Source organism: Schistocerca americana, chromosome 5, assembly GCF_021461395.2.
Source record: "Schistocerca americana isolate TAMUIC-IGC-003095 chromosome 5, iqSchAmer2.1, whole genome shotgun sequence".
Lineage (NCBI taxonomy): Eukaryota > Metazoa > Arthropoda > Insecta > Orthoptera > Acrididae > Schistocerca > Schistocerca americana.
In genome coordinates, this window is record NC_060123.1 from 641,229,105 (window position 1) to 641,242,614 (window position 13,510).

Here is a 13,510-nt window from a genome sequence, read left to right on the forward strand (position 1 = left end):
AAATCCATTTTCTTGCGTTATCGATCATTTCAATTCTTTCACATGGCCAGGCGTTGGCAGCAGCTATATTGCTGATCTTCAACAAAATGAACTTAAAATTAATGCACATCGTTTTTTGCTGTAAAACAGATTAAAATATAATAAAATGACTCATTTTGGTTTTTCACTACTAAAACAGTTGGCGATGGTGTGCCTGTGATGATAATAATGCTGTTGCTAATGATGATGACACGTCTGGTAGGTCCCTCAAAGAGTTCTTGGGCCTTGTACACACTATTATACAAAGTCGATCGAGGCATTGTTTGTCAATAGACACAGAACTTTTGACTCCCTTTTGAAATGGCAGACATGTTGCGCAACACATGGTAGTGTGGAGGTGTGGGTAGATGTGGGCCTCCAGGCACTTCTTTGCGCCCTGGAAGACCCTTCATCTTTTTTCATTACTATTATTATTTATGTTTTTCAAATCTTTAAACATCACTCATCAACATACATTATAAGTTTCAGATTTATATAGCTAGGGAAGTCATTTACGTAGAGTATAAATAGTATTGGACCAAGCACCGACCCTTGCGGCACACCGTGTTTAACTGTTTGCAATTCTGATCTGTAGTTTGTTATATTTCCCCCACTAGGATGTCTGATTTCTGTTAATATAGAATAACAAGGCAGTCAAGTGTTTACACGAGACAAAGTAACTAGGCTGCCTGTATATATTATTTAGCTACATGTCTGTAAACAACTGCACGATTTTGTATGCAAGTGTGTACTTACCTTTATATAATGAGCATAACATTCTTTCGCACCAATGAAATTCGCTATGCTATTAGCCAATGAATGGCTTCGTAGCCACAGAGCAGTCATTTAAAGTTGTAATTACAGATTTGATCGTGTATAATGTGCTGTGTAATGTCTGTGATAATGAATTATGCCCACAGTTTGTATGTATTCTTGAGGAATGTGCTTGAAGTAAAGCGAATTACTGGAAGAAAAGTCAATTGCTCCAAGGACGACGCACAATTTTGGATAGTTGGGATTACATCTGCAGGAAGAGCTCGTGCAGTGTTCAAAGGAACGATTGTATTCCAGTCGTGTAACAATAACTTCGTTTTATAATTTTTGTGGTAGTCCCCATAAAATATTAGGTGATACACTCTGATCATAATAAAACTGCACTGGAAAATACTTAGGCTTGAACAAAATACATTGACTAAGTTAATGAACAGAACATGCCAGAAATTACCATTGTTGTGAAATGTTGTCGAACTGTTAGTACAAAATACCTGTATCAGGACTTGTATTTTGCCTATCCTGTAGTAACTGTCATGCCCCCACCAAGTGTCATAATTTGCTTCCAAACAATGTTCCCCTGCAGTAGCCGAAGTATATTACTTTATGTTCTTACTAATAGTAATTCAGTAGACAGTATTTTGCCAGTTTATACCCTCCAAATTCATGTGGCACATTATACACACCCGAACACAAAGTGCTTTCTGTGTGATTTCTATAGATTTAAAAAAAAAATCAATACAATTCAGTTCTATGAAAGGCATAATATCTGCATATCCTACATTACTTAAAAATCAGTATTTTCATTATATTTGCTGAATTGCAGTAACCTTTATAACTTGCATCAATAATGCAATGTATTAACTGTTCAGTTCAGGCAATTTCCTGTCAAACAGGATCAGCTGGACAGAATGGTATAAAATGTAGAATGTCATGCATAATGTTAGTAGTTTTTGTGCAGTGATGATGTGTTTGTTGTTGGGCAAGCTATTGAAATTTTGCAGAGAAAATTGCTGAGGATTTTGGATGATGTGAGAGGTAACATCCATGCTAAAGAAGTACAGAGAATGCAGCTGATTGCTTAGGACCTGTACTTTACAGCATGAGGGATTTTGGCATCAGTGATAATCAGCACCTCAAAGAGAGAGAGAGAGAGTGAAACCTTTTGTGTAGTGATGTGGATATTGTGTTTTTAATAAAGAGAATAAATAATTTCTGGGCCTGTTTCTGGTGGTACCTTTATCTAACAAGCTTTAGCTTAAACATCTAGTTGATTATTTCAATATTAATTGGACTGTGTGCATTTTAATGGCTTTGCTACTTTACTTATGGAAAGTATCAATGTCCACTAAAGTTGTGTATCATAGTACACACTGAAGTACAGTATAGTTAATCTGTAGATTCACACACTGTACTGCACTTTTTACAATTGCATTTCTGCATATTTATAACTCGGCTATGGCAAAAAATGCACAGAGGAAAAGCAATAAAGTGTTGAATTGGAAGTTTTTCAAACATTAAAGTATTCTCTGAAATATTCCTTGTCTAATTCTCCAGATTTTACTAGGGTTGTTGGGTCTATGCATTTGGGACATCACAGATGCTGAAAGTTTTGACAGAATACTAATTTTGCTATGAGGGATTATACTGTTTATCTTGCTACCTTAATCAGTTATTTTGCAACATTGTAAAAAAAATATTCAGACCTTTAAATCAGCTGAGAGCACTCAGAGCCTAGCATTCATTGCCTGGGTATGGGTCTGGGGGTGACCCAGGGTTCTTGAATTGCGGACAGCTAAATGCTGCCAGTCCTATGTTGCCCTAAGCTCCCATCGTGCACTGTGGCAGTAGAATGCTATGTGTCACAGGGAATGGGATCTTGGCTTGACCACTTGGATCATGAGGATGGAAAAAAACTCATTAAAAAAAAAAAAAAAAAAAAAGCCCTCAATCTGAAGGCATACTGTGTGCCAATGAGATGCTTGGCCATTGAGGTAGAACAGTTGTTACCGGGCTACCTATGGGGAACCTGCTGCCCCTCAGTTGTATAAGACTTAACTAGGCACACGGAGCCCCGTCTAGGTGAACTTTTATTTCCCTAGCTGCTCGAGGGACTGAGATGGAACCCTCGAAATTCCCTTCTCCGAGCGGAAAGGATGGGGTGCAGATCAGTACCTACATCCAATCAAACAAGAGGGGTTGTGTAGCCAGTTCTGACTCAGGAGTTAATTCTAAAAGTTTTGGGTTTAGTAACAGAACATATGTTGGTAATCAGAATGTGTGTTTAATAATGAAAAGGAGAGAGGGCAGCTTCAAGAAAGTTTCACCTTTCTGTATTCAGAAAGGATTGGAAGGTTTTACTGGCACCCTAATACTAACAAGCGATTGCATAATGGGACACTGTTGGTGGAAACTTCTAGTTTCCAACAGGTTGAGAACCTCCAGAAAGCTCAGTGCCTTGGGGGAATATGCTACTAAAATTGAGGTGCTCACTACCTTGAATTAGAGCAATAATGTGACGTGCAGGGATCTGCTGGACATTCCCAAGGAGGAACTGAAATAGAAGGGGGCTCCAGGAGGTAGAGTTGATGTGCAAGACATAATAAGAGGGTGGATGGGGATCTTGTGAAATTTGACTCATTTATACTGATGTTCAGGAGCACAAAGCTTCCTGAGCTTGTTAAGGTAAGTTTCCTTCACCTATGCATGTATCCTTAAGTGCTGTTTCAAACGCCAGAAAGTTGGGCATACTGCTCTTGGGTGTGAGGGAGAAGCCACATGTAGCAAATGTGGTAAGGCCGCCCATGAAAGAGTCGTGTTGTTCTCCTTTGAAGTGTGTGAACTGCTCTGGGGCTCATCTTTCTGGAGTTGGGACTACAGCATATATCTTGAATGGAGGATACAACAGCTGGAGATTATGAAGTGCATCCCTTATGGTGGTGCTAAAAAGATGTACAAAGCCATGCTGTCCAAACATTCACTACCTTTTTTGTTTCAGTTCTTAAAACAGCCAGTGCAGAAATCAGACACTGCTACACAAATGGAGGTTTCAAGTATCAGCACTAGTACCTGTGTCTGTCAATGCACTTGTGCTGCAGCAGCTGTTTCGGCCCTTGTACTTCCCCTCAGAATGTCAGGGAAGGCCAATGTTGCAGAGCTCCCTGCTCTTCCAAAGATTCAGTCTGGTATGCCGCCCAGAGCTGCCACTACCACTGTGATGGTTGTGACTCCAAAGCCTACCCTGTCCAAAAAATTGAAGGTCAAGCATCCACTACTGATGGAGTTGGGAAGTAAACAGTCCAACATTTCTCATGATTCTTTTGCAGAGCTAATGGACCCTAATTTTGGCCTGAGGCAATCATCTCACCCCAAGACAACTTCCTCCGATTATGGGCTCCCCTCCCTGGCAGAAAGACATGATAAAAGTGCTGCCCCTGTGACAGATGGCTCCCAAATTACAGTGGAGCATTAATGGGCCCAGGACACATATGGAGGAGCTAAAACTCATGAGACAGGTACAACCCCCTGTGCTCATGTGTACGAGAAACACATTTTTAAACCACTGTCATGCGTCCAACAAGTCTATATTCTCCACCAAAAGGATGACCAGACTGGGGACAGAGGCAAGAGAGGGGTTGATGTGTTTATCAATAACACCCAATACTCCTCTGTTCTCTCCTTGATTAGTGATGTACAAGCAGTAGCTGTTGCAGTTCATGTGGGTCTGAAGATCACTATCTGCTTCCTGTACTTACCTCTATGGGATGCAATAGACTCTGAGGCTCTCTCAGGTCTTATTGAACAACTCTCTCGCCCATTTATCTTACTGGGTAATTTCAGTGCTAGTGCCCCTAATGCATTATGGGGTTTGACCTATACTTGCCCCAGTTATTGGTCTTGGAGATCCTTATGATGTTTCAGTGCTGTGCAGCCTCAATACAGGCAGTCTCACTCATTTCTCAGGTGGTACTGAATTGTTCTCAGACATCAACCTCTTTCTGCTCTCCTACCCTTGCAGACTGCTCAGTGGGAAGCAACTGATGCCCTTCATTCCAATGACAACTTCCCACTATTGGACCACCTACTGGATGTGGAATTACCTGAACAGAAGCAACTAAAATGGATGATCAGCAGGGCTAACTGGGTGTTGTTCAGCCAGTTAGCTGAGTTTGAACACCGTGAAAGTATCCAGGAATGGGTGAACCATATTCCATGAATGATCCATCATGCTGCTGACTCATCAATACCAAAGTCCTCAGGTCACAATAGGAGGAGCCTATACCTTGGTGGACTGGTAAGTGCCACTCAACAGGCTGGGACAGTTGTGCTGCTATTCAGCAGTTCAAGCACTGCCCTGTAGCAGACAACCTCACAGTCTTTTGGGCTCTCGCCAGTATTGACACGTAATTAAGGAGAGCAAGAAAACATCATGACAAGGGTTCCTGGACTCCATCAACCATTCCACTTATTCTATAAAAATATGGGAAGTCATCGGGAGGATTCCTGGGAAACACAGTCATCTATCCCCCTGCGGGTTCGGGGGTCAGAATAGGCCCGCGGTATTCCTGTCTGTCGTAAGAGGCGACTAAAAGGAGTCTCAAACGTTTCGCCCTTCTGTGCTGGTCCCCTCTTGGGTTTGACCTCCTTTTTTTTTCCAAATTTTCCGTTGTTAGTGCTCCACCATCTTGCATGTTACCTATTGTCGTGTGGGGGGGGGGGGGGGGGGGACTACGCCCAACATCTTCTGGGTTGTCTCCTTCTCGCCTTGTCGCACTCTTCTTCTTAGCGCCCACGACAACTGTGGACCCTTTCAACACCTAAAATCCAGCACGGTAGCCAGTCCGTTGTGGTGGGGTCATCATGTACCCTCTTGGTGGTAGCCCCCTGACCACGCAGGGATCGCACTACAGATGCCAGAGCTGTTTCCTCCCCATGCATGCCAAGGAGTATGTGCCCATCTTGTCTGGGGCACGGGGACTCCGGGCAACGGGATATCGGCCAGGTACCCATTGCTTTGGCTGGGTGGCGCCCTTGGGGAGAGCCCTCGTTCGGAGTAGGTGGCATCTGGGCGGATGTGGCGTAATGAAGCGCAATAAATCACACCAAGCTGGTGGTCGCACGGCCACCAGCGTCTCTAAGCGAGGTAGAGTAGACTTTGATGCTGCGCAATATGACCCTCAGTCGTTCCCCTCGTTGGCTGCGCCATGGGAGGGACGCCGATCTAGTGCCAAGCGGGAGCCTTACGTACCGCAATACCTTGTCTGCAGCAGGACTGATGGTGACACCTTTCTTACGACAAAGCCTCTGTTTTTTGTGGAACACCTGGAGGATAAGTTTCGGGAAGTGGCGGGGTTGTCTAAAATGAGGAATGGGTCCATCCTCCTCAAGACGTCCTCCCCAGCCCAGTCACGAACATTGCTCTTGTGTGATAAGCTGGGTGACGTCCCTGTTACCGTCACTCCCCACAGTAGCTTAAATATGGTCCAGGGGATTATTTACCATCGTGACCTCTTGTTACAATCCGATGACGAGCTGAGAGCCGACTTGGAATGACGTGGTGTACATTTTGTCCGTCGTGTACATAGAGGACCCAAGACTAACAGGGTGGCCTCCGGTGCCTTTATCTTGGCCTTCAAGGGTGATGTCTTGCCCGAGAAGGTCAAGGTGATGGTTTACCGTTGCAACGTCAAGCCATACGTCCCTCTCCCGATGCGGTGCTTCCAGTGCTGGAAGTTTGGGCATATGTCCTCTCGTTGCCCATCCAGCGCTACATGTCGCGATTGCTGACGCCCCTCTCATCCCGATTCTCCATGTGCGCCTCCGCCTGTATGTGTCAACTGTGGGGAGCACCACTCTCCATGCTCGCCGGATTGCCCCGTTCTTCATAAGGAGCGGAAGATCATGGAATTTAAGACTCTGGACCGGCTTACTTATCGAGAGGCAAAACTGAAATATGAAAGGTTGTATCCTGCTTCCATTCGAACATCTTATGCTGCAGCCACGTTATCGTCGCCCACGCGAGCGACGGTTGCCGCCTCATCTGTGCCGCCTTCAGTGGGCCCTTGGGGCCGTGTATCTCTGTCTGCCCCCCTTGTGTCTGGGGGCAAGCCTTCCTCTGTTGCCCCCTTAGCAGTTGGGGGCAAACCCTCTTCTGTCGCTCCCCCCACGCTTACTTTGGGAGTGACATCTGCTCCACAACCGGGAGGCTCGGTCCCTCCCCCTCCTTCTCCGCCGGCGTTGCCTCCGCCGGTTCCTCTCTCGCGGAAGGGGTCCCTCGGGGTTCTCCCTTCCTCCGTTTCTTCTCCTACCCAGCCGGATGTCAGCCAGTGGCTGAAGGTTCCGCCACCTGCTGGTCGTAGGGCTTCTGCGTCGTCGTCAGCCTCCGCCGCTCCTTCAGAGAAGCTCTCCCAGCCCTCTCACCCTAAAGGCCGACGTGAGAAGAAGGAACGGCATGTGTCCAAGAAGAAGGACATTCCGGCGGTTTCAGCACCGCCTGCTGTACATAGTCCTGGCTCCGGGGACGAGGTGGAGATCCTCGCCTCTGCCGCTGATCTCGCCCTCATGGAACCCTTGGGGGCCTCTCCTATGGACTCAGCTGACTCTCCCCCGGTGGCGGCAGTTGGCTCTGAGGCGCTGTCTGCCTCTTAGTCGCATTCATGCCCTCCCAGTCCCTTCCTGCTTCCATTCTCCAATGGAACTGCGGCGGTTATTTCCGCCACCTGCCTGAGCTCCGGATGCTTCTGAGTGTTTCCCCTAGTTCTCTGCCTTGCTCTGCAGGAAACTTGGTTCAAAATGGTTCAAATGGCTCTGAGCACTATGGGACTCAACTGCTGAGGTCATTAGTCCCCTAGAACTTAGAACTAGTTAAACCTAACTAACCTAAGGACATCACAAACATCCATGCCCGAGGCAGGATTCGAACCTGCGACCGTAGCGGTCTTGCGGTTCCAGACTGCAGCGCCTTTAACCGCACGACCACTTCGGCCAGCGGAAACTTGGTTTCCGGCAATGCGGACACCCGCCCTTCATGGTTATCGGGGATACTATAAGAACCGCGCTGCCTGTCAAGGAGCGTCAGGTGGGGTTTGCCTCTTTGTTCACCACTCTGTCTGTAGCTCGCCAGTACCCCTTCTGACGCCTTTAGAGGCAGTCGCTGCCAGGGTTGAGCTCTCGCCGGCTATTACTGTTTGCTCTGTTTACATTCCTCCAGATGGGGAGCTCCCCCGACATGTCTTGGCTGCGCTGCTGGCTCAACTCCCGCCACCTTTGCTGCTTCTGGGCGATTTCAATGCCCACAACCCTCTCTGGGGTGGGACTGTCTCCGATGACCGCGGTCGGGCCATGGAGCATGTGTTGGCTCAGCTCGACCTTAGCCTCTTCAACACCAGTGCTCCCACGCATTTCAGTGTGGCCCATGGCTCCGTCTCGGCCATCGATCTCTCTATTTGCAGCCCTGGACTTGTCCCATCGCTCCACTGGAGAGTGCATCCTGACCTGTGTGGTAGTGACCATTTTCCCATCTATTTGTCACTGCCCCAGTGTCATTCTTCTGGGCGCCTGCCCCGCTGGGCTCTCCACAGGGCTGTCTGGCCGGCTTTTACTTCTGCTGCAACCATTGAGTCTCCCCCACAGGGTGACATTGACGAGGTGGTCCGTGTTTTAACCACGTCCATCATTTCAGCGGCCGAGGCTGCCATCCCCCATTCTTCTGGCCTCCCTCAGAGGAAGGCCGTACCCTGGTGGTCGCCGGAGATTGCTGAGGCTATTCGCGACCGTCGGCGGGCTCTCCAGCGTCATAGGCGGCACCCGTCTCTCGAGACCCTCATCGCCTTTAAGCGGCTCCGTGCCTTCGCTCGTCGTCTTATTACACGGCATAAGCAGGAGTGCTGGGAGCGGTATGTCTCATTCTTGGGCTCCCGTGTCTCCCCCTCGCTCGTGTGGTCCCGGATACGGCGGATTTATGGACACCAGACCCCTATGGGTGTCTCTGGGATCTCCTTGGACGGCGCTGTCTGCACGGACGCTGCCGCCATTGCTGAACACCTTGCTGCGCACTTTGCTAAGAGCTCTGCGACTGCAACTTATCCCCCCGCCTTTTGCTCTCTCAAGGAGTGAGCCGAGCAGACGCTGTTATCATTCCGCACGCGTCATTCTGAAAAATACAATGCTCCTTTCAGCGAGAGGGAATTCCTCGCTGCCCTCGCCGATTGCCCTGATACAGCACCTGGACCAGACTGCATCCATGCACAGATGCTGAAGCATCTCTCCAGGGACTGCCAGAGACACATCCTCACCATCTTTAACCGCATTTGGAGCGAGGGCGTGTTCCCGTCGCAATGGCGAGAGGGTGTTATTGTCCCCATCTTGAAGCCCAGTGTGGACCCACTGGCGGTGGACAACTATCGTCCCATTACCCTCACCAACGTTTTGTGCAAATTGCTCGAACGTATGGTGGGGCGGCGTTTGTGTTGGGTCCTTGAGTCGCGCGGTCTCCTCGCTCCATCCCAGGGTGGCTTCCGTCGGGGCCGGTCTGCCACGGACAATTTGGTGCGGCTGGAATCTGTTATTCGTACGGCCTTTGCCCGACGTCAGCATCTCGTTGCTGTATTTTTCGATCTGCGGAAGGCGTATGACACCACATGGAGGCATCACATCCTCGCCACGTTGCATGAGTGGGGTCTTAGTGGTCGGCTCCCGGCTTTTCTTCAAACCTTTTTATTGCGGCACTCTTTCCAGGTGCAAGTTGGTGCCGCCTCTAGTACATCTTATATACAGGAAAATGGGGTCCCGCAGGGCTCGGTGTTGAGCGTCTCCTTATTTCTAGTGGCCATTAATGGTCTGGCTGCGGCCGTGGGGTCGTCGGTGTCTCCTTCTTTGTATGCCGACGACTTCTGCATCTCATTTAGCTCCACAACTACGGGACTCGCCGAATGCAGGCTGCAAGTCGCCGTTCGCAAGGCAGCATCATGGGCTCTGACTCATGGTTTTCAGTTCTCTGCAGCCAAGACTCGAATTATGCACTTCTGCAGGCGTCGGACGGTCCACCCTCATCCTTAACTTTACCTCGATGGCCACCTGCTGGGAATGGTGGACACTTGCCGCTTCTTGGGACTCGTGTTTGATGCCCGGCTCACATGGGTTCCTCATATTACTCAGCTGAAGCAAAAATGCTGGCGGCACCTCAATGCCCTCCGCTGCCTGAGCCACACGTCTTGGGGTGCAGATCGCTGCATGCTGCTGCGATTGTACAGAGCCCTTGTGCAGTCCCGGCTTGATTATGGGAGCCTGGTCTATGGGTCTGCATCACCCTCAGTGTTGAAGTTGTTAGACCCCATACACCACTATGGGGTTCGGCTTGCAACTGGCGCTTTCCGTACGAGCCCCGTGGATAGTCTACTGGTGGAGGCCGGGGTTCCCCCGCTGCGGATTCACCGCCATCGACTGCTCGCCGACTATGCTGTCCACATGCATTGCTCGCCTGGCCATCCCAATCATCGCCTGCTTTTCCCTGCCGTGGTCCTCCATCTGCCCGAACGGCGACCTCGGTCTGGGCTTTCCATAGCTGTCCGCGTCCAGTCCCTGCTGTCGGAACTGGGCTCATTCCCTCTTCTGCCTCCCTTCCGGGTCCATGCACCTACGCCTCCCTGGTGTTTGTCCCGGCCATCCGTCCGTCTGGACTTGGCACAGGGAACCAAGGTCTCGGTTCCGCCTGTGGCCCTCCGTCGCCGTTTTCTTGCGCTCCTCGCCTCATTTCCGGGCTGTGAGCCTGTCTACACTGATGGTTCCCTGGTTGATGGTCGCACTGCCTACACTTTTGCTCATGCTGCCTACGCTTTTGCTCATGCTGCCCATGTTGAACAGCGCTCCTTGCCGGCTGGCTGCAGTATTTTTACTGCAGAGCTGGTGGCCATATTGCGCGCTCTTGAGCATATGCGTTCCTGCTCAGGTACGTCCATCGTCATCTGCAGTGACTCCCTGAGCAGCCTCCAGGCCATCGACCGCTGCTATCCCTCTTCTCCTCTGGTGTCCTCTATTCGGGAGTCTGTTTCCACCATTACCTGCTCTGGTCGTTCGGTGGTCTTTGTTTGGACGCCAGGTCACGTTGGCATCCCGGGGAACGAACGTGTTGACAGGCTGGCCAAAGGGGCGATCGACGCCCCAGCTTTGGATATCGGCCTTACGGCTAGCGATCAGCAGCTGTTGTTGCGCCGTAAGGTGCTTGGGATGTGGTCTGCTGAGTGGCGTGGCATGACAGCCCCGAATAAACTGCGGGCTGTCAAGGAGACGACCGATGTGTGGCGCTCCTCCCTGCGGCCTTCTCGCAGGGACTCTGTAATCTTGTGTCGGCTGCGCATCGGCCATACCTACCTGACGCACGGCCATCTTTTGCGTCAGGAGGATCCCCCCCCTGTGTCGGTGTGGGTCCCGGCTGACGGTCACCCACATTTTATTGGAGTGTCCCCGACTGCGCACCCTCCGGCAGTCTTTTAATCTCCCAGGCACTTTGCCTTTGGTTTTATGCGACGATGCCTCCATGGCTGACAACATTTTAAATTTTATCCGTGGTAGTCCTTTTTATGGTTCCCTTTAGGGAGGTCCTGCTCCTTTCCCTTTGTGTGTCTCTTGTCCTCGAGTCTCTCATATTTGGTTGCAGATTTTAGTGTGTAGTCGGTTGGTTGACTCTTTCCCTTTTTTGTTGTCATGGTCAGTCAACCAGTCTCCGGCCTTCTTCTTTTCTTCTGTTTCCTTTTGTCCGGTGTTCATCTGTACTCTTCGTGTCTGTTGTGTTTGTTACCGCATTTGTGTTCTTTTAGGGCCTGGGGGGGAGTCTCCTTCCCCTTGGGGTTTTACCTGCTTCGTGCATTTCTGTCTCGCCTGTTTTTGGAATGGGGGACTGATGACCTTAGCTGTTTAGTCCCCCTTAAACATCCCAACAACTACCACCACCACAGTCATCTACCAATAGTAGCAGTGCTGAAACAGGGGTGCCTCCAAACAACATCTGGAGCATCGCTCAGACAATGGCAGAGCATTTTGCACAGACTACTGCCAATGGCAGCCAGGGTCTGGCGTTTTGCCACTACCATGTGACTGTAGAGATGGGCAAGCTGGAATTGAGACCCCAGAATTATGAGTTTTACAACTACCCTTTCTCCTTCTGGGAGCTGGAATTGCCACTGTCTGAGACTAGAGATACTGCACCCAATCACGACCAAATCCAGTACCGCATGCTTTGACATCTTCCTACAGCATCAGAGCAAATCCTCCTTGAATATTTTAATTAGATATGGCAGACAGGCCACTTTCCTGTCTCTTGGAGAGGGGCAAACATGTTTCCTCTCATCAAACCAGGAAAGGACCATACATGTTACAGTAGTTACCAGACTATTGCCTTAACAAACTGTGTTGGAAAGATGCTGAAGTGAATGGTTAACTGTTGTCCGATCTTGTTGTTAGAGATTACTGGTAGGTACCTCCTTACTCGCTCTCAGTATGGATTCCAGAGATTTTGGCCGACTGTCGACAACCTGACCCTGCTAGATGTAGCTGTTCAGCATGCTTTCCTATGTAAACATGATTGTCACAGTATATTATTTGATATTAGTAAAGCACTCACCTCTACACAGAGAGACAGTATTCTCAAGTAACTTCATCAATTAGGCTTTTGTGGGTGCTTCCCCATCTTCATATGATCTTTCCTGGCTATGCAGTTTTTTAGGTTCCACATTGTTGGCACACCGTCAGATCATTTTGAGCAGGACAATGGGTTCCCAGAGGGCAGCATTGTAAATGTTACCCTCTTTGCCATAGCCATAAACAGTATCACATTTATGGTGAGGAGTGCCATATAATACACCTCTTATTTGTGGACAATTTTGCCATCTGTACCTGCACACACACACACACACACACACACACACACACACACACACACACACACAGAGAGAGAGAGAGAGAGAGAGAGAGAGAGAGAGAGAGAGAGAGAGAGAATAAGTGTTTGTGTTTTTTCAACGTTTTTTCCAAGACTCAGTGAGGTTTCTGGGCCTCATCTTTTACTCCTAATTGTTGTGGTTGCCACAACTGAAAGTCAGAACCCTGAAGACATTGAATATCATTAAGTGCCTTAGCTACATATCTTGGGGAGCAGATAGGATGTATCTGCTCCAGTTTTATTGGACTTTCAAGTGTTCACTGCTAGACTATGGGTACATAATGTATGGAGCAGTGAGGCCTTCGTATCTAAAGATCATTGACACTATCCACCATGATGGATTAGGCTGGCCATGGGTGCTTATAGGACCAGTCCCATACCCAGTCTCTGTGCTGAGGCTGGTGAACTGCCACTTACAGACAACTCCTCATGGTGCAGTAGCCATGCGAGTTCCTTTTCTCCAATCATCCACAAGCAACAAGGCCGTTTGGGATCTATGTGTGGTGTATGATGGGGTTACTTGGTGTGGAACAAGCACGACCTCAAATCTAGGGTTTAGACCATCTGTCATCCTGGTTACCGTAGTAATTTTAGATTTAATGCAGTACAGGAATTGCTACACACTTGAGTGTGTTTTTAATATATTATTTCAGGACATTTTAACTGTGCATCACAACTTTACAGCTGTCTTTATGTGGGTGTATAGAAACAGGTGGACTCCTTTGGTTGCTCTGTTACTTTCCACTTTCATGCCCTCAAGGTCCGATTGCCTGGAGCAGATGATTCGAG

General features: G+C 48.9%; 1 protein-coding gene across 2 annotated transcripts in view; it reads right to left on the reverse strand.

Annotated features, from left to right (window-relative positions):
* LOC124616757 (acetylcholine receptor subunit alpha-like) overlaps nucleotides 1-13,510 on the reverse strand; it is a 279,424-nt gene that overhangs the window by 148,036 nt on the left and 117,878 nt on the right. The window lies entirely within an intron of this gene.